Here is a 21,172-nt window from a genome sequence, read left to right as displayed (position 1 = left end):
ATGCAACACCTCACACTTACCCATATTAAACTCCGTCTGCCACTTCTCTGACCATATCACATATCAGTCACCGTCTTTATTCTTTCCTTCACTTGCTTCAACCTTCAAGTCAATGCACATTGTTGCAAAAATATACATTAGTTCTCTTCAACATCTCTTTCCTGGACGCATCTGCCAAAGTCACAGGATCTTTTTTTGCGCTTATTTTGTGATTGGGCTCAGTCAACTGTGTCAATTTGATTACACAGTGATCCAAAACAATATCCATCATGACCCGCATAATCTTGAACAATGACTTGACTCACAGTCAACCTGTTAATGAATACAACTATTTACGCAGATTGCTGGTTAGTATAAATAAGAGATTCTTCCAAAAATGGAACAGTCAGGCGACCCAGACCATCTGGTGTCACTTTCAAAACTGACCATTTTAGTTGAGGTACCAAAAGACTTCAGGGATGGAGATATGAAAGTGAAAAACTGCTGGAGGAACTCGCGGGTCAGGCACTATATGTGACGACAAATTGATGTTTGATATTTAGGGTTAACACCTGCACCGGGAGTTTTGAAACCATGAAAGATTCCTTTAAATACCTCATTTTCAAGCGGAATTAGCTTTCTCCATGTAAATTTTAATCTAGCAAAAGGAAATGAGCAGAATTTTCATAATTACGATAGTAAAATGAGCAGGTTGTACAAGAAAAGTCCTTTCACTAAGTGAATCCGGATGACGCCTCTTGCTCAAGCGGACCTTTTGTCTGGCGCTCTGTTAATCCAGCCCGATCAGGGAGGAGGATTTGCGGTGTGGCACTCGAGCCGTGGGGAGTGTGTAACCGTGTATTGGGCAGTGGTGGAGGCGGCTGATGAGTCAGAGCCGGCAGGGTAAGTACTGAGCCTGCAATAGTGCGGGGAAGGAGCGGTGGGGCTTTAATGCCGGTTTGTTTAGAGTTTATCTCTCCTCCCCCTTTCCACACTCACGGCCGCTTTCAGACCACCCTTCCCCATCTCCGAACACCGACAGCCCGTCTCACTCAACCACTCCTCCTCCTCAGATTTCCCCTCCCTTCATCTGTCCCTCTCGACTATTCACTCCTCAGATCCCCTCATCTGCTTCTAAGAACATCCTTAATTGATGCGCCCTTCTTGTCTATCCGTTTTCCCGTGTCTGTTCCTTATCCCACAGCCCGTAGCCCCTCCTCGAATCCCAATTCCCCTACCTCCTTCCCTTCGTCTACTCCCTCCTCAGCTCCTCGTCCCCTTCCGTCATGAGCATCCTCAGCCCGCTCGCACGTCCCTTTGTTTACCACTCATCCCAGAACATTCACAGCCCGTACCACACTCCCCGTCTTCCCTTAAAGCTGCATCCAGATTGCCCCGCCCTCGTCAACCCTCTGAGTTCTGCCAACCTTTCATCTCTTCCCTCCACAGCCCTCCATCTCCTCAACTGGTGTTCCCATCCCCATGAGCATCCACAGTTAGTTCCCCCTCCTTCCCCGAAGTGAAATAGTGTACAGCACGGCAGCAGGCCTTTTATCCAACCATCAACAATCTAATTACAATAATCTTCTTATAACCCAGTTTCCCATATGCTCGTGGATTACTCACCCTCCCTCCTATTCCCACTGCATTATTTCATTGCCTGCGATGCCTCAGAAGGTCCGTCAGGTTTAATATTACTGCCATATGTTGTGAAATTTGGTGATTTTGCTGTAGCAATACAATGCCATACTTAATAATAGAGGGGAAAACATTAATTACTGTAAGTATTTATATCTTAAATAATTAAATAAGTAGTGCAAAAATGGAAATAAAACATTTGAGGTAGTGTTATGGGTTCAGTCTCCATTCAGAAATCGGATGGCAGAGGGGAAGATGCTGTTCCTGAATCATTGAGTGTATGCCTTCACGGTTCTGTACCTCCTTTCTTGATGGTAGCAATGAGAACAAGGCATGACCTGGGTGATGGGGCTCCTTAATGATGGACGCTGCCCTTTTGAGGCATTGCTCCTTGAAGATAGTGCCCATGATGGAGCTGACTTAAGTTACAGCTCTCTGCAGCTTACTTCTATTCTGTGTAGTAGGCCCCCTCCATACCAGACAGTGATGCGGCCACATAGAATGCGCTCCATGCCACAACTGTACAAATTTTAATCTATCTTGTTTTCCAATTCCTCCTTCCATCTCCTCTCATCTTACAACTTTGCTAACCCGGGAGCCTATTTTCAATCAATCCCACCCATTTCTACCTGCTGTTTACTTTCAGAAAGGGGTAAGGGCAAAGGTTATTGTAATTGGACTGTAGTGAAGTGGAGGCCAAGTGTCATACGTGCTTCATGTTGCATTCGGTCTGCCTTTCCATGTTATCACATATGAACCTTAGGAAGGTTTATTACAGCTGGCGACAGTGCTCAGTCAACCCACACTCTTACAAGACTGTGCTTTCCAAAGGAAGAGTTTGACAACCTCCCTGATTCGTGTTGATTGTGACGCCTTAATCATTCTTCTTTCAGAGTTCTTTAACCTTCTGTTGGCTTTAGAAATAAGTTCAGTTATGATTGACATGCTGTGTTGCATTGTAAAATAAGAATAAATAATGATAAAAATTTGAATTACAAAAAAAGAGTTCAGTTACGATTACGGCAACATGCGTGTTCAGAGATTCTTCTATCTTCATATATGAATCCGCTAGGTTCTGTTACAGTTGAATATATTCTATTGCACTGTTACCTGAAATATGCAGTTATTAGCATATAAGCTGCAATAATCTTTTTTTCTCCCCCACAGATAACTATTGGTACTAAACCCTGGATTTTTCTAATTGCAGTGGATTGTGGTCTATTGGGACATATCAGGACCAGTACATTTTGGCTCAATTAAGCAGCTGCCGCAATTAGCTGAAATTGAAATGGTTGAAAATGTATGAAAGACAACTAATGTTTACTAAGTAACAAATTGTGTATTTAAATGAAATATACAAAGTAGAACACTACCACTACTACTATATAATTTATTAGTTATCAACAGAGGAATTCACCCAGTGTATGCTGCCATTCTCTTTTGATTGTAACTGAACAAAATCAGTGCAGATAATGAACGGCCTTCATTCAATGCTTTTGATGATTGCATCCTCCAAATCTTCATTTTCATTGTAACATTCCAGATGATTGTTGATGCCTTCAAATTTTTCGAGGTGCCTTATTTGTTGAAGTAGTGAAATAGTTTCATTTTCACTCCTAGCCATTTCTGGCATCTCCAAGCTTTAATGCTTGAAACCACAATGAGAAAAACAGTTCAGTATTGTGTTGCAGCTTATTTCTCGCCAACTATCAGAGACAAAGTTGACTGCTTTTTGAACACAAACACATGCAAATCGCACTCTAAGTGGACAGAATGGACTCTAATTAAAAAGTTTGAGTTGTCCCAAATAAGTGGCTGCTCCGATTAACCGTTGGCCCAATTAACTGGAATCCACTGTATTTCTTAAGTGTTTGGAAGACAGAAAAGGGAAGTTTTTTATGTACTTCACAGTACATCTGAAGAAAGTGATGCAGCTGGTAGAGCTGCTGCCTCTTAGCTCCAGCATCTTGGGTTCAATCCTGACCTCTGCTGCTGTGTGTGTGGAGCTTGCACATTCTCTCTGTTGCTCTGTTACCTTCTGGGTGCACTGGTTTCTTCCTACATCCTACAGATGTACAGGTTTGTAGGTTAATTGGCCATAGTGTATTGTCTCTAGTTTGTAGGTAAATATCAATGGTAGGTGGGACATTTGATAGTATACAGGAAGAATAAAATGGACTGTAACAGGATTATTGTAAATAGAGACTTGATGGTCAGCAAGGATTAGGTGGGCCAAAGGATTTGTTTTCATGCATCACTTTGTAACTTTAGGTCTCTAAAATGTTTGCAAATGGAGCAGAACAACTGCCAATTAAAAATAACAATGGGGGGGGGAGGTTTCTACACTCACCTATCAAAGGCCTGGTTTAATGTCACCCACACGGTATCTCTGGCAACATGGTGCTTCCTTGGTACTGTGCAGGATATGCCCTGCTTAGTTATGTGGGCATGTGGCTAAGTCGTTAAGGCATTGGACTAGCGACCTGAAGGTCGTGAGTTCGAGCCCCAGACGAGGCAGCGTGTTGTGTCCTTGAGCAAGGTACTTAACCACACAGTGCTCTGTGACGACACTGGTGCCAAGCTGTATCGGCCTTTGCCCTTCCCTTGGACGACATCGGTGTCCTGGAGAGGGGAGACTTGCAGCACTGGCAACTGCCTGTCTTCCAAACAACCTTGCCCAGGCCTGCGCCCTGGAGAGTGAAGACTTCCCAGGCACAGATCCATGGTCTCGCAAGGCTAACGGATGCCTTAAAATAAAGTTGTGTGTTTCTGTTTAGGGAGCAAAAATTGAATTTGTAATCAACACACACAATCTTGGGTTTGTTAGATGACAGGGCTACCATTTATGTGGTGTCTGACGCAGATAACATTGATACTGTTAGAGGTAGAATGTTTAGATGGAGTGGGGTTAAATGCATAGCGGAGCTTAAAAAGTTTAGAATTGGAGTACTGTGGATTCTGGTTAATTGGGCCATCAGTTAATTGGGGCAGCCGCTTATTTGGAACAATCCTTAAAAACAAATCAAGAAAATAGACAGGATTCACTTCATTTATTTGGGACTGCTGCTTAAATGGGGCAGTAGACAGCCTGTCACGTGCTCTTGTGTGGTTGTTAGACACAACACCTTGCTTGGAATGAACAATTGCATCAGTTGTGTGTGCTTGTGTTATCCGATTGGGCTGACAGGTGCTAATTCAAAAAGCAGGGATTTTTGATCATTTTGTTTCTTAAATTTTGACTTCAAAAACATTTTTGAGACCCTCATCACAGAAAGATTGGAGAGTAGCAAAAAAAAAATACACTACTGGACCAAAGTAGAAGTCATCTGCCTAACACCACTCATTGTAAGCTGGAGTGCTTAAATCGACAATTGCAAGCTTGATACATTAGCAAGGTAAGCTGCAGGGAGAATGGGCATTAAACAAGGGACTATGGGGAACATATCAAAAACAGAAATGTGAAGGTAGAGATCTGGATGTTGAAGAGGTCCTCGATGATTTTCCATTGTAACTGAATATTCTGTCCTCACTCAACAGTTTTCCCTGGTTTCTTAAACTAGGCAGATAGATAAACTGTAGTCCCAGCGTGGTTGTAGTTTGAAGGCTGTTTTACTATTGGCCAATGTGTTACAGTACACAAGGAGCTGAATAAAAAGGCACTACTTCTAGGCATTCTCACAAAAGATCGTTTCAAATGTTGATTAAAATTCCTCAAATTCCTAACAAATTGCTTCTAATTAGTAGCAACTAAATGAAATGTACAAATGTTATAAAAAAAATGGCTGACCTGATGTCAAAGGTTAATTGCTTAACAACACAATAATAAGTAATCGACAGCAGCTGTAAACTTACGTGTAAGCAATGAGATCTGGTAGTTAGAAATAAAATAGCAAACAAATAATGGAGAATATGATGCTGGAAGAGGTGTTTGTGTCAATGTTAAAAACAAGTCAGAGGACCTAGCTAAGAAGCTGGTTGACGAAGATATTAAAGCACAGATAGTTGTTTATCTGGAAGGAAATGTAGGCACCACAAAAGCACATAGCAGGATAAGTAGTGCCAGTGCTTTAAGTGTAGAAACATGGAAATTTACAAATCTTCCCAACTTGCTTCAAAAATTTTGTACAGATGATATCTACAATGGTGATGAAACAGGCCTTTTCATGCCTTGACGGACAGTTCCCTTTGTTATACACTGCAACACCATCAGGTTCAAAGAAAGCAATGATTGCATAACTTTTGTATTCAAATATGTCAGGAACTGATGAAATGAAATTGTTGATTATTAGGAAAAGTGTTAAAATCTTGATGGTTTAAGCAGCTAAGAATGGGTAGTTTACCAATCAAGTAATATGCCAACATACTCAATGAATTCCTCCATCCGTAACCATTACGAACTGTGGTGTTCTAATTTGTTCTGTATTTCATTTAAATACTTAATTTATTACACGGTTAAACAGTTGTTTTTCTTTTTTATACTTTTTTAAACTATTTCCATGAAAATTCAGATAATTGCATTAGCACTTAAGTGGGCCAAAATGTACTGGTCCCAATGTGTTAAGTTTGTGTTATGAGTGTACTTTTGTTCATGATGCATTGTACCATGATAGACTGTAATTTACAAACTAATAATTGTTTGAAACAGGTCAAAATATGAGTTATTTAGTTTTGTCAAGATAGAAAGAATTGAGAAATATGATGATAGATACAAAACCATCTCCTTTGGACAAAAGGAGCCAAATCAACAGTCTCTTCTCTGATTGCCTCTGCTGTCTCATGAGGGAGTTTGTATGGAAAGCATAGCTGAGCATTTCAAATGTCATCCAAACTGGAGCAGACTGTGCTCAAAATAGCCTTCCCAATTCCTGATATCATGGCTGATATGTTGAATAATTTGAGACTGGAGAGAGATGCAAGAGAAAGGGTAGTTTTAATTATCAGGATAAATTTGTATTCTTACTACCCTGTGCACATCAATGAAAGGAGTATCTTTCACTGTTGTTTCCTGTCTGTAATGAGTAATGCATCCTTACTGACACGCACTTAGAGTTCAAGAGCTCCTAATCATGTTTTCAAGGTCTGAGGTGGAACATCATTGATTTTCATGTGTTACGGATGCCTGTGGTAAGTTTGCACAGGAGATGTTAATTAAACTTTTTTTATTATTATGTCTTTAAGAGCTGGAGGGTTGTTCTGGGATCTTAGAAGTTTATTGTTGGTGAGTGTTTATTCCATTTCAACTGTAAACAGCCCCAAGCTGATTTTTTCACTGAGAGAAAGACATTTATATGCCACTGCAATTGCCTTGGGATGACCCAAAATGCATCTTATTGAAGTGTAGTCATTTGGAATGCATGAAGCAGATGTGGTAATGAACAGATGGCTATAACCAGAGGTGCTGGTACAGAGATAAAGGCTAAGCAAGAAACTGGGGGAAAAATAATCTATTTACCTTCAATTGTTCATTGCCTCCTGAGGTGGCACAAAGGATGACATCCAAATCAGCCACTCTTTCTTCTCTTTGTTCAGATGAACATTAGCGAAACCTGGATATTTAAATGTTAGGATGATGGACAGCAAATCAAAAATAACTGTAAGGAAATGTACTGAAGGGGGATCTTGGTGGAGGAGAGAAAAACAGGAACAATTTTGGATAAAGAATGACCTTGTGGGGACCAAGCTATTATGGAGTTATTGAGTGATACAGATCAGAGGCAACAGGCGAGCCCATGCCGATGGTCACAATAATCTCCATTTATTCTCCAAGCATTCCCATCAGAATTTGCTACTTGCCCACACAAAAGGGATAGTTTACAGCAACGGATAAACTGAACAAACTGCACGGATCTTGGGATATAGGAGGAAACTGGAGTACTCATATGAAACCCAGCTGGTACTAGGAAGACCGTACAAACGCTATACGGTGACAACACCTGAGCCAGAATTGAATGAGGTTGTCAGAGCTGTGAAGCAGCAGCTCTGGCTGGGCCACCATGCTGGCCATTTGAAGGTATGGTCTGTCGTGGTGATGGAGTGGAAATGGAAACAGTGGCATAGATTGTACAGAGAGGATGTGGCTGTATATGGGTGGTTATGGACCAGATTAATGCTATGGAGACGCCTTAAGCACATGGATACCAATCTTAAAAGCTTCAGTATACCATCCATTGTTGGTCAGTGAGGAGAGGTGAATGGTAAGCAGAAAGTAGCATAACGTACACCAAAAACTATACACTGGGAGTTCATGGCCACCGGTGCAGTCATTGGAGTACTGAACTGACAAAACAAATGATGAAGTCTGGTCAATTACACGGGACTGGAGGTAGGCAATTTTGTGATAATTTGGGGTGAGAATTGTTCTCTTTGGAGACAGTAACCCAGGTGGAAGGTTAGCATGTGAATCTTGTGTTGCCAATTGTCCCGTGTTGAACAGCATTTCCCTTCTGTATAAGGGAGATTGTCTGTACCAAATGAGATTGATATGGGACACTTTATTCCTCCAGCACGCAGAGTTGAGTATGGGCCTGAAAAGACCCAGTGGCCCGTTGTCAATGCAGTGCATCTCTGAGTCTCCACTGAATGCAAAAACAATTTCATATTTGTCCCATTTGGAGCAATCACCCCACTGGTACTTAAGAAACCTGCAAAGATGAATTCTCACTAGAACTGAGCCCTGCCATGACAACTCTGTAACCGCTGCAACAACCAGCAGTTAACCATCGATTGGCTACATAGGGCAAAGCTTATTTGTCTTTGAAAGATTTACGTTTAACTGCATATACTGTTTATCAGCAGGAGGAAGATGGTGGGGTTCAGAGTTTTCAACTGTCCTATATATTGGAATGGGATCTCCCATAATTAAATGAGGGAGCGGTTGCTCTATTATCTCCCATAATTATATGGGGAAGTGGTTGCACCTTGTGGAGAGCTGGAGTAGATGCTGAGGGATGCCAGGTCATGTGGAAGTCCTGAGAACCTTGTTACATTGCAATACAGTTAGAGACCATTTGGTTTCTCTTTACTGCATCATGTTTCAATAACATTATGGCTGATCTTCTACCTTGAGGCTATTAACCCCATATCGTTGATTGATTCTTTTAAATATTAAAGGAATTAATCTCAGTGACTGAACCTCTCCATCCCTCTTGGTTAATGAATCATTATTTTTGTGTTTCTGTCCTAAATGACTGAATTTTTGAGGAATGTGAACAGCCTAGCCAGGGGAAATATCACTCTACATTCCTAGTTTTTCAGTTTGTTAGGGCATTTGTCCCAGCCTTTCCTAATGGAACAGAACTGGTGTCAAAGTGTATTGAAACAGGTCATTCGATTTACACAAGCCATATTGGTGTCAACCTGCTATAAAACCATTTTCCCCACTCCAGTCTCTGAGCCAGCCATCTACTTCATGCCAAATGCCATGGAGATGATGTGGACCCTGGTGGGGATCAACTGAGGGTTAGCCTAAGGTTGCTACTACAGGCAGCAGCTTGGCTGACATGCAACACTATAAGAAGCACTTCCATTCTTTAACTCATTGCAGCCATATCATTTGGACCAGTTGGATTCCCAATCTGCACAATGCCAAAAAAATAGAAATCTGTCTCCTGCCTATACTCGAGGAAATCTGCAGATGCAGGAATTTCAAGCAACACACATAAACATGAACATTGACTTCTCTAACTTCCGTTAATGACCCACCTCCCCTTCGTTCCCCATCCGTTATTTATTTATTTATTTATTTATTTATTTATTTTCTCTCTCTCTCTCTCTCTCTCTCTCTCTCTCTCTCTTTTTTCTCCCTCTGTCCCTCGCACTATACCCCTTGCCCATCCTCTGGGTTCCCCCCCTCCCCCTTTCTTTCTCCCTAGGCCTCCTGTCCCATGATCCTCTCATATCCCTTTTGCCAATCAACTTTCCAGCTCTTAGCTCCATCCGTCCCCCTCTTGTCTTCTCCTATCATTTCGAATCTCCCCCTCTCCCTCCCACTTTCAAATCTCTTACTAGCTCTTCTTTCAGTTAGTCCTGACGAAGGGCCTCAGCCGGAAATGTCGACTGTACCTCTTCCTATAGATGCTGCCTGGCCGGCTGCATTCACCAGCAATTTTTATGTGTGTTCCTGCCAATACTGTTGGATATCAGTTCAGAATCACTTTATTGCCAGTATTTGAAACATACTAGAATTGATATGCATCCGCCACTTCAGGTGGCAGCTCATTTGATGTTCTTACCACGCGCTGAGTGAAGAAGTTCCAAAACATTTCACTATTCATCCTTAACCTATGACCTGTAATTCTAGAGTATCACCCAACCTCAGTGGAAAAAGCCTGCTTACCTTTACCCCATCTATACCCCTCATAATTTTGTATACATCTATTAAATCTCTCCTCATTCTCCTATTCCAGGGAACAAAGTCCTAACCTGTTCAACCTTTCCTACAACTTAGTTCTTCAAGTCCTGGCAATATCCTTGTAAATTTTCTCTGCACTCTTCCAATCTTATTGATAGCTTTGAAGATATCAAAGACATGAGACACTCAAAGTCCTAAAATATATAACCAGAAACAATTACAGCGTGGAAACAGGCCATCTCGGCCCTTCTAGTCCGTGACGAACTCTTACTCTCAGCTAGTCCCACCGACCTGCACTCAGCCCATAACCCTCCATTCCTTTCCTGTCCATATATCTATCCAATTTAACTTTAAATGACAACATTGAACCTGCCTCAACCACTTCTGCTGAAAGCTCGTTCCACACAGCTACCACTCTCTGAGTAAAGAAGTTCCCCCTCATGTTACCCCTGAACTTTTGTCCTTTAACTCTCATCTCATGCCCTGTTGTTTGAATCTTCCCCACTCTCAATGGAAAAAGCCTATCCTCTTCAACTCTATCAATCCCCTTCATAATTTTAAACACCTCTATCGAGTCCCCCCTCAACCTTCTACGTTCCAAAGAATAAAGACCTAACTTGTTCAACCTTTCTCTGTAACTTAGGAGGTGAAACCCAGGCAACATTTTAGTAAACCTCCTCCGTACTCTCTCAATTTTATTGACATCTTTCCTATAATTCAGTGACCAGAACTGTACACAATACTCCAAATTTGGCCTTACCAATGCCCTGTACAATTTCAACATTACATCCCAACTCCTATACTCAATGCTCTGATTAATAAAGGCCAGCATACCAAAAGCTTTCTTCACCACCCTATCCACATGAGATTCCACCTTCAGAGAACTATGCTAGATTGTTCCTAGATCCCTCTGTTCTACAGCATTCTTCAATGCCCTACCATTTACCATGTATGTCCTATTTTGATTAGTCCTACCGAAATATAGCACCTCACATTTCCATCAATTTACCCACCACTGACGTCAAACTCACAGGCCGATAATTGCCAGGTTTACTCTTAGAACCCTTTTTAAACAATGGAACCACATGAGCAGTACGCCAATCCTCCGGCACCATACCCGTTTCTAATGACATTTGAAATATTTTCTGCTATTTCTACACTAACTTCCCTCAAGGTCCTAGGGAATATCCTGTCAGGACCCGGAGACTTATCCACTTTTACATTCCTTAAAAGCGCCAGTACTTCCTCTTCTTTAATTGTTATACTTTCCATAACTACCCTTCTTGTTTCCTTTACCTTACACAATTCAATATCCTTCTCCTTAGTGAATACCGAAGAAAAGAAATTGTTCAAAATCTCCCCATCTCTTTTGGCTCCGCACGTAGCCGTCCACTCTGATTCTCCAAGGGACAAATTTTATCCCTCACTATTCTTTTGCCACTAACGTAACTGTAGAAACCCTTTGGATTTATTTTCACCTTACTTGCCAAAGCAGCCTCGTATCTTCTTTTAGCTTTTCTAATTTCTTTCTTAAGATTCTTTTTACATTCTTTATATTCCTCAAGTACCTCATTAACTCCAAGCTGCCTATATTTATTGAAGATCCCTCTCGTTTTCCAAACCAAGTTTCCAATATCCCTTGAAAACCATGGCTCTCTCAAACTTTTAACCTTTCCTTTCAACCTAACAGGAACGTAAGGATTCTGAACCCTCAAAATTTCACCTTTAAATAACCTCCATTTCTCTATTACATCCTTCCCATAAAACAAATTGGCCCAATCCACTCCTTCTAAATCCTTTCACATTTCCTCAAAGTTAGCCTTTCTCCAATCAAAAATCTCAATCCTAGGTCCAGTTCTATCCTTTTCCATAATTACACTGAAACTAATGGTATTGTGATCACTTGACCCGAAGTGCTCCCCAACACATACCTCCATCACCTGACCTATCTCATTCCCTAACAGGAGATCTAACACTGCCCCTTCTCTAGTTGGTACCTCTATGTATTGCTGCAAAAAACTATCTTGCACACATTTGACAAACTCCAAACCATCCAGCCCTTTTACAGAATGGGCTTCCCAGTCTATGTGTGGAAAATTAAAATCTCCCACAATCACAACCTTGTGCTTACTACAAATATCTGCTATCTCCTTACAAATTTGCTCCTCCAGTTCTCTGTCCCCATTAGGCAGTCTATAATACACCCCTATAAGCGTCACAACACCTTTCCTATTCCTCAGTTCCACCCAAGTAGCCTCCCTAGACGAGTCCACTAATCTATCCTGCCAAACCGCTGTTGTATATTCTCTGACAAGCAATGCAACACCTCCCCCTCTTGCCTCTCCTATTCTATCACACCTGAAGCAACGATATCCTGGAGTATTTAGTTGCCAATCACACCCCTCCTGCAACCATGTTTCACTAATAGCTACAACATCATATTTCCAGGTATCAATCCATGCTCTAAACTCATCCACCTTTCTTACAATGCTCCTAGCATTAAAATAGATGCATTTAAGAAACTCTCCACCTCCCATTCTCTGTTTATCCTTAATGGAGCAAATTTTGTTATCTTTTTCTTCCTTTTCCCCTACATCAACCTCCCCTCTCCTAGTCTCCTTAATTTGATCCCCTCCCCCCAACCATTCTAGTTTAAAGTCACCTCAGTAGCCCTTGCAAATCTCCCCACCAGGATATTCGTCCCCCTACGATTCAAGTGCAACCCGTCCCCTTTGTACAGGTCACCCCTGCACCAATAGTGGTCCCAATGATCCAAAAACATGAATTCCTGCCCCCTGCTCCAATCCCTCAGCCACGCATTTATCCTACATCTCATTGCATTCCTACTCTCACTGTCGCATAGCACAGGAAGTAATCCCGAGATTGCTACCTTTGCGGTCCTTTTTCTCAACTCCCTTCCTAACTCCCTATATTCTTCTTTCAGGACCCCTCCCCTTTTCCATCCTATGTCATTGGTACCTATATGTACCACGACCTCTGGCTCCTCTCCCTCCCACTTCAGAATCTCATGGACGCTATCAGAAACATCCCGGACCCTGGCACCAGGGAGGCAAACTACCATCCGGGTCTCTGGACTTCGTCCACATAATCGTCTATCTGACCCCCTAACAATTGAGTCCCCTATTACTACTGCCCTCCTCTTCTGTTCCCTACCCTTGTTAGCTACAGGACTGGACTCTGTGCCGGAGGCACGGCCAGTGTTGCTTCCCCCAGGTATGCTGTCCCCCCCCCAACAATACTCAAACAGGAGTACTTATTGTCAAGGGGCACAGCCACAGCCACAGAGGTACTCTCTATTACCTGATTTTTCCTATTCCCCCTCCTAACCTTGACCCACTTGTCTGCCTCCCGTGGCCCCAGTGTGACTACCTGCCTGTAACTCCTCTCTATCAACTCCTCACTCTCCCTGACAAGATGAAGGTCATTGAGCTGCAGCTTTGTACAGCCTTGTTGTTTGGGACTGTCATTTTTAATGGTCACTCTCCTGTTTCTGATGTTCTTCTCCCAACTCACTAGCTGGAACAATAAACAATCTACTGGAGGAACTAAGTACGTCAAGGAGCATCTGGTTGAAGGGACGGTATAGTCAATGTTTCAGGCCAAGACCCTGCATCGGAACTGGGGCTTTACAAAGTCCTGATGAAGGGTCTCAGCCTGAAACGTCAGCTGTTCATTCCTCTCCGCAGATGCTGGCTGATCTGCTGATTTCCTCCAGCATTTTGTGCATATCACTCTAGATTCCAGTTCTGCAGAATCTTTTGTGTTTATTATTTACAATGCAATTGCTTGCTATGCCTTTTCTTTATAATAAAGCTTTGTTCTTCCTCCTTAACAGAACTTGTAAGTGGTGTAAATCTATTGCCAACAAACATGATAAGTTTAATAGTCAGTAAGAGGTTTGAATATTATTTTATTTCTAAACCTACACCAGCTTCCCTTCTTCCTCTCTCTGCTTCTGTCATATATGCACAGTCGCAGTACCTGATTGGCTTTTGATTACGTAATGCCTGTTAAATATTGATGCCTCAGGATTTACAAGGGCAAGCCTTTTCTCTGCAACGTGCTTCTGTAATGTTGATAGAGCTTGATCACTGCTGCGTTCTGAAATCAATGAGGTCATCTCTCTCAGGTCCAAAGGATGGTTATTTTTATTTCTTTCCACTCAGCCATACAGGATTTGCTACTGGATCTGTGCAGCAGAGCCGAACACAACTGGGCTGGGATGTTGGAAGAGAATTCCTAGAACTTGGGGTGCAGCTGCCTGTCTCAACAGAAAGGTACCTGTGAGCAATGAATGTAGAACTCAGGGAATATGTGGTGACAATGCTGAGTTTGCAAGACCAAGGGAAATAATGAATTGCTGAGCATGAGCTGTATGTCGTCTGAGATTAGTAATCCCAGAAGCAGGAGTGGGGGTGCAGAAGGCAAACAACATTAGAACAAACTGAATTGCAGAGGGTGTTAATCGACAGGAGGTGAGATTGTCTTAATTGTGTGCCTGGCAGTCAGAATATTATCTATAAACTTTCAGCTGTGTTTATTAACTAATTCAGGAGATTAAGAGTTTGTCACATCCCAAAGGCGTGAATGACGTAATCCAGTCTGACTCATCCTGTGCAGTACTGAGGGAATGCTGCACCATTAAAGGTGGCATCTTTTGGATGAGACATTAAATTTGAGCATCCTTTTTCACAAGGACACATTATTTTGAATGTGTAGGATTAACTACTGTGGTATCTTGATTTCATTGAAACCTATCAAATTTTGAAATACCTAGATAGAGGATGTTTCTGATAGTCCAGGACCAGAGGACACAGCCTCAAACTAAAAAGGCATCCCTTTAGAACAGATGAGGAGGAACTTCTTTAGCCAGAGCATCGTGAATCTGTGGGATTTAATGTCACAGACGGCTGTGGAGGCCAAGTCCAAGTCATTGGGTATATTTAAGGCAGAATTTGGTATCTTCTTGATTAGTAAGGGCTTCAAAGTTACAGGGAGAAGGCAGAAGAATGGGGTTGAGAGGGATAATAAATCAACCATGATGGTACGGCAGAGCAGACTTAATGAGCTAAATGGCCTAATTCTGCTCCTATATCTTATGGCCTTAAGCTCTGAGCTAATAACAAACAACCTATTATCTAGTCATTACTTATTTGCTTTTCCTTTCCAGAGTCTGCAATGCATAGGTTGTTGTATTTCCAATGTGACATTGTGATGGGATGTCCTGTAGGAATGCAAGGCAGGAAGCTTGTTCAGGGTCATTTGTATCAATCTGTGTTTGCCATAATGTATCATCCTCCAGTGGAGGGAGATGAAGGGGGTAGGAGGTACAGAGTGTAGGCAATGTCCAGTTAAAATGATGTTTTTAATTTCAGAAGTTTTTTATAAAAATATATACAAGAAACAAAACGGTACCTGGTTTTCTTTACTTTCATAGTGTCATCAAATCTATACACTTATTGTTGTTAAATCAGTATGTTCATAGTAACACATACAATATATATTTAATATATTCACAGTGTCAAGTTAGAGCCAGTGCCACTCACATCGCCTCTTTGAACAATCTGCAGACTTTCCTCAGTTTATGAACACCTGGTTTATGGACGTTACTGCGTAAAAATGATGTCACATATTATTAAATTAAGAAGTATGATGTACAAGCATTCATTCATATGAATGGAAGAGCTAATTTCCTCTTCTTCTCCAATTTTAGTAATTGTACTTTTTAAAATCATTTTTGTGTGCTTCTGATGCTATGTATTAAAATCACATGGAGATATGGCTACCATATTGAGTAAATTTTGTGTATTTTCCAAATTATAGACAAGTATAAAAACTGAACCCATTTATTGCCTATGGATGGCCATACCCTTGAACTGCTTGTGGGTTGTTACACAGAGCCCAAAACCTTTGTGTTTAGTGGCAACAGGATCTTGGGTTGCTGTTCTTCCTCACAATCCCTTTGCATTGACAGCACTGAGTTTTAGTGCATCCCTCCAGCATGTACTCCTGCAGCCTGGAATATGTCGGGTAGCAGCATTCACGTATGCATATCTGGTTGTGCTAGAAGACCAACAAGTTTCATTCAGATCAAAATATGTTTTTCACTGAGAATGATCTTACAGTAACACTTGATGCTTGTCTCGGTTTGTGTCCCAGGGAACAGCCTGTAGTTCAGAAAATTCCCTGTTCTGCAGCCACTTGGAACAAACTTTGTCGAGGTTGCTTACAATGCACAGTCAACGAGGAGGTGGGCAATTGGCTCATCCTTATTGCAGCAGTCAGGAGGGCAGTGTGCATTTAGGGTGAGATCCCAGCTCACAGGAAGGATCTGAATGGGAGAACCCCATAACCACTGCCATCTAAATTAAGTCTTGGTGCTTGCTGGTCAGCCTTGGCAATGAGGTATTGTGTCAAATAGTTTTGACAATCTGCTCAGGAAACTATCCCACAGAATCCATTGTGTCCTTCTCCTACAGGGCTTGCAAGACATTTAGTGCTGACCATGGCCTAGTGGACTTGAGGTTAGAAGTGTTTATAAGACCATAAGATATAGGACCAGAAGTAGGCCATTCAGCCCATCGTGTCTGCTCCGCCATTCAATCATGGCTGAACAATTATTCCAGTCACCCCAAATCCCCTACTTTCTCCCCATACCTTCTGATGCCTTGGCTAATCAAAAACTGATCTATCTCTACCCTAAATGCACCCAATGACTTGACCTCCACAGCAGCTCGTGGCAACAAATTCCACAGATTTACCACCATCTGATGAAAGTAATTTCTCCGCACCTCTGTTTTTAATGGACATCCTTCAATCCTGAAGTTGTGCCGTCTTGTCCTAGACTCCCCTACCATGGGAAACCTCCTTTTCATATCTACTCTGTCTCGGTCTTTCAACATTTGATAAGTTTCAAGGAGATCCCACTTCATCTTTCTAAATTCCAGTGAGTACAGACCCAGAGACATCAAACGTTCTTTGTATGATAACCCTTTCAATCTGGGAATCATCCTTGTGAACCTCCTCTGGACCCTCTCCCATGCCAGCACATCTCTTCTAAGATGAGGAGCCCTAAACTGTACACTATACTCAAGATGAGGTCTCACCAGTGCCTTATAAAGCCTCAGCATCACATTCCTGTTCTTGCATTCTAGACCTCTTGAAATGAATGCTAATATTGCATTTGCCTTCCTCACCACTGACTCAACCTGCAAGTTAACCTTTGGGGTGTTTTGCACAAGGACTCCGAAATCCCTTTGCATCTCAGATTTTTGGATTTTCTCCCCATTTAGAAAATAGTCCTCATATTTATTTCTACTATCAAAGTGCATGACCATGCAATTTCCAACGTTGTATTTTATTTTCCACTTTCTTGCCCATTCTCCTAAGTTTTTCTCTGACTAAGTTCTTCTGCATCCTACCTGTTTCCTGAACACTATCTATAGAAACTTTTCCACAAAGGATGGGTAGTGCAGCAATGTCCAATTGATTGAGACATTGTGTAAAATGAAACCAGGCTCATCTCTAACAACACCTAGGACAGGTAGAACCTGGACATGTCCTGAACCTTGTGTTTGTGTACTTTAGTTCTGAGTACTGCTTGATGTAATTACACACCATCAATATGAGGGCACTGTTGGATATGCTCTTCTCCACAGTTCTCTAGAGACTTGTGCATCATGACCCATCAGGTGTACTTCATCTGGGATCTTCGGATGAATTAGAAAGTGCTCTGACGGCTGAATGGCACAGATCAGGGGTAAGGGCCACTTATGCCACATAGAGCAACACTCAGAACACCTCACACCTCACACCTGATGACTAGGATCCTGCCCACCATCAAAAAGGAGGACTACTCCCACATCTCCAAATTCTGTTGGACCTTGCATATCCCTCCAGCCACTCTTGTCCCATGTCTTGGCCCTTCTGAACCAGATGGTACAGAGGATGGTAGGAAGGTGCAAGCTGACCACTCCTCACTGCAGATGAACAGCTTCACCGTGAAGAGAGTTAGGAGCACCAAGTGTCTGGGAGTGCACATAATGGACAATCTCATCTGGTCCCTCAACTCCACATCTTTAGTCAGGAAAGCACAGCAGCATCTCCATTTCTTGAGGAGATTGAGGCAAGTAAGGCTCCCCTCTCCCTCCCGCCATTCTAACCAATTTGTACAGAAGCACCATTGAGAGCATCCTGACCAGCTGTATCACCGTCTGGTATAGAAATTGCAAGGCACCTGACTGCAAGACTCTACAAAGGATTGTAAATATTGCTGAGAGAATCATCGGGTTCTGTCTTCTACTCATCTGAGATATTTACTCAGAGCACTGAGTACCAGGACCCTTAGCATTGTCAAGGATCCCTGCCGGCCATCCACCAATCTCTTTGATCCCTACCATCAGGTCGGAGGTACCAAAACATTAGGACAAGGACGATTAGGATGGGAAACAGTTTGGTCCCCCAGGTCCACCACATATCCCCAGGTTATGGGATGGTCCCCCAGGTCTCACCACATATGAAGCACTGGTAGCATTATACAGTTTACTTTTTAACTTGTATGTACATGCACCTTTTTATTTTATTTGTCGTAATATTGCTTTGTGTTGTTTCTGAATTACATATACTGTGTTGTGCACCTTGGTCTAGAGGAATGTTGTTTTGTTTGGTAGTGTGTGTATATATGGTTGAAATGACAATAAACCTGAATTTGAACAGATCGCCAACACCTTCAGGTAGACAGACTTGATAGTGAAGGGAACAGTAGATCGGTTAGATGAGTTGCTAAGAATCATGACCTGACTCTTCCTGCGATTGACTCGGGGGGACCCAAAACTAGCTCAGACTGGTTGAAAACGTTGATCAATCAGCTGACCATTATTACAATGAAGTTTTGATCTAACTGCCCCAACTGCCTAGACATTGTCATCTCACTGAAGCCTGCATCTTTCCTGGTGAGTGTGGCAAAGTTTTCTATGCAACACACAAACAAGATGGGAGACTGGGTAGACTTGCTGGATTCCAGAATTGATGGGGAAAGTATTTGTTTCCCAATCAGTTCCTGATTTACTCTCCGAACCCCATTTTGGAGAGTGCATTCATCATGTACCTATGCAATAACCTGATCAGTTAAATTTCCACCTCAACACACACAAAATGCTGAAGAATCTCAGCAGGTCAGGCTGCATCGGTGAAAATGAATTAACAGTCAACATTTCAGGCCAAGACCCTTCATCGGGATTGGAAAGGAAGGCAAACACACCAGAATAAAATGGAGAGGGAAGGGAAGGAGGACAAGCTAAATGGTGATGGTGAAGCCAGGTGGGTGGGTGGGTGGGAAATATAAAGGGATGTGATAGAGGAGAATGGACTATGGGAGAAGGAGAAAAGGGAAGGACACAAGGGGGAGGTGATAGACAGGTGAGAAAGGAAAGAGGCCAGAGTGGGAAGAGGAAGGGGAAGGGAAAGAGAAAAAATTTACCAGAAGGAGAAATTGATGTTTTTGCCATCAGGTTGAAGGCTACCTGGACAGAATATGAGATGTTGCTCCTCCAGTTTGAGAGTGGCCTCATTGTGGCAACCGACATAAAAGTACGGGAATTGGGGTAGGAATTAAAATGGTTGGCAACTAGGAAATTCTGTTTTTGGTGGAACGGAGGTGCTTGACAAAACAGTCCCCCAGTTTACGTTGGGTCTCACCAATGTAGAAGATCAAATCAATCTTTGTCAAGCACCTCCACTCCATCTGTCAACCACTTAAATTCCAGTTCCCATTCCAACACGTTCTCTTCTTCTGCCACGATGGGGCCACTCTCAGGTTGGAGAAACAACATCTAGGCAGCCTCCAACCTGATGGCATAAACATCATTTTCATCTTCCAGTAATTCTGTCCTTTTAAACTTTTTCCCTCCCCCTTCCCTTTATCGTTCTCCACTCTGGCTGCTTACCTCTTCTCCCCACCTGCCTATCGCCTCCCCTTGGTGCCTCTTTTCCTTCTCTTTCTCTCATGGTCCTCTTTCTTCTCCTATCATGCTGAAGGAACTCAGCAGGTCAGGCTGCATCGGTGAAAATGAATAAACAGTCAACATTTCAGGCCAAGACCCTTCATCTTCTCCAGCCCTTTACCTTTCCCACCCACCTGGCCTCACCCATTACTTTCCAGCTTTTCCTCCTTCCCCACCCTCCACCTTTTTATTCTGGCATCTTCCCCCTTCTTTTCTAGTCCTGATGAAAGGTCTCAGCCTGAAACATCCACTGTTTATTCATTTTCATAGGTGCTGCTTGACCTGCTGAGTTTCTCTACCATTTTGTGTATGTTGCTTTTGATTTCCAGCATCTGCAGAATCTCTTGTGTTTAAGTTTGCACCTTTCCTATCTCACGCATTTGAGCAGTCAGCAATTTTCCTGACAGGTATGACATGGGTTTGGATCAGGTGACTCACCTCTCCCAGAACAGAAAAGCTGATTGTCAATGGCCTTGAATAAGATCACTCAGCAGGAAAATTGGATCTTATGTGTTTATGATACATTGACTTTTTTCACATTTCAAAAATAATCTTTGTCCATTAAAATAAACATAACTATTTTCTCCTGTAGAGATGCATAGCTTTCTTTTCACTCATTATGTCGTTCAGTCTAAACATTCATAGCTTATTGGTTCTATACATTGGTAACAGTAGCAAATTTGGTGTACAGAGCAACATTGCCACTTAAAGCTTCATGGAGTGCTTAGCCTGTCAGCATCAAGTGGCAGCAAGACCTTAGACTGTCGTCCTTCCCCAGAAAGCCTTTGCATTGGCTGCAGCAAGCTCCAATGTATCCCTTGGCCCATGATCTTGCAAATGGAATATGTTGGTGGGCAGCATTCTTTTATGGACATCTAGTTGTACTAGAGACCAATGAGTTTGTGCAGACCAAGTGCATCTCAATGCCCCCTCTTCCCATTCTTACCCAATCTGACTCTCACCAGAGGCATTTAAAAGGCCATTAGAATAGCTTTAAATAAATTTAAAAAGAGCCAAGTTAAAATATATATAAATTTTAAAAAGTGAATTAAGTTAAATAACTTAACATGTTTTCCTTCTCCTCATCTTCAGCTCAGGAAACTGCATTTAAATGGACAGAAACTTAATCCAAAAACAGCTATGGCTGGTGTAAGGGCAGCTCGAACAAACCAGTGCCGCTGCT

At 42.2% G+C, this 21,172-nt stretch overlaps 1 protein-coding gene across 10 annotated transcripts in view; it reads left to right on the top strand.

Annotated features, from left to right (window-relative positions):
- Nucleotides 1–401: 401 nt before the first annotated feature.
- The window catches only part of plekhm3 (pleckstrin homology domain containing, family M, member 3), a 149,660-nt gene continuing 128,889 nt past the window's right edge, over nt 402–21,172 (top strand). For 3 of the 10 annotated variants that reach the window (XM_072261312.1, XM_072261322.1, XM_072261323.1), the window contains exons 1-3: nt 402–882; nt 14,155–14,265; nt 15,508–17,747. The gene's annotated coding sequence lies outside the window, so the exon portion shown is untranslated. Of the gene's footprint in view, nt 883–6,664; nt 6,742–6,794; nt 6,836–14,154; nt 14,266–15,507; nt 17,748–21,172 lie in introns of those variants that run through there. The other 7 variants (XM_072261319.1, XM_072261316.1, XM_072261321.1 and 4 more) reach the window with 5 other exon arrangements.

This window comes from Mobula birostris, chromosome 6 (assembly GCF_030028105.1).
Source record: "Mobula birostris isolate sMobBir1 chromosome 6, sMobBir1.hap1, whole genome shotgun sequence".
Lineage (NCBI taxonomy): Eukaryota > Metazoa > Chordata > Chondrichthyes > Myliobatiformes > Myliobatidae > Mobula > Mobula birostris.
The sequence above is the reverse complement of the archived record's forward strand: the minus strand, read 5'-3'. Positions and strand labels throughout refer to the sequence as shown.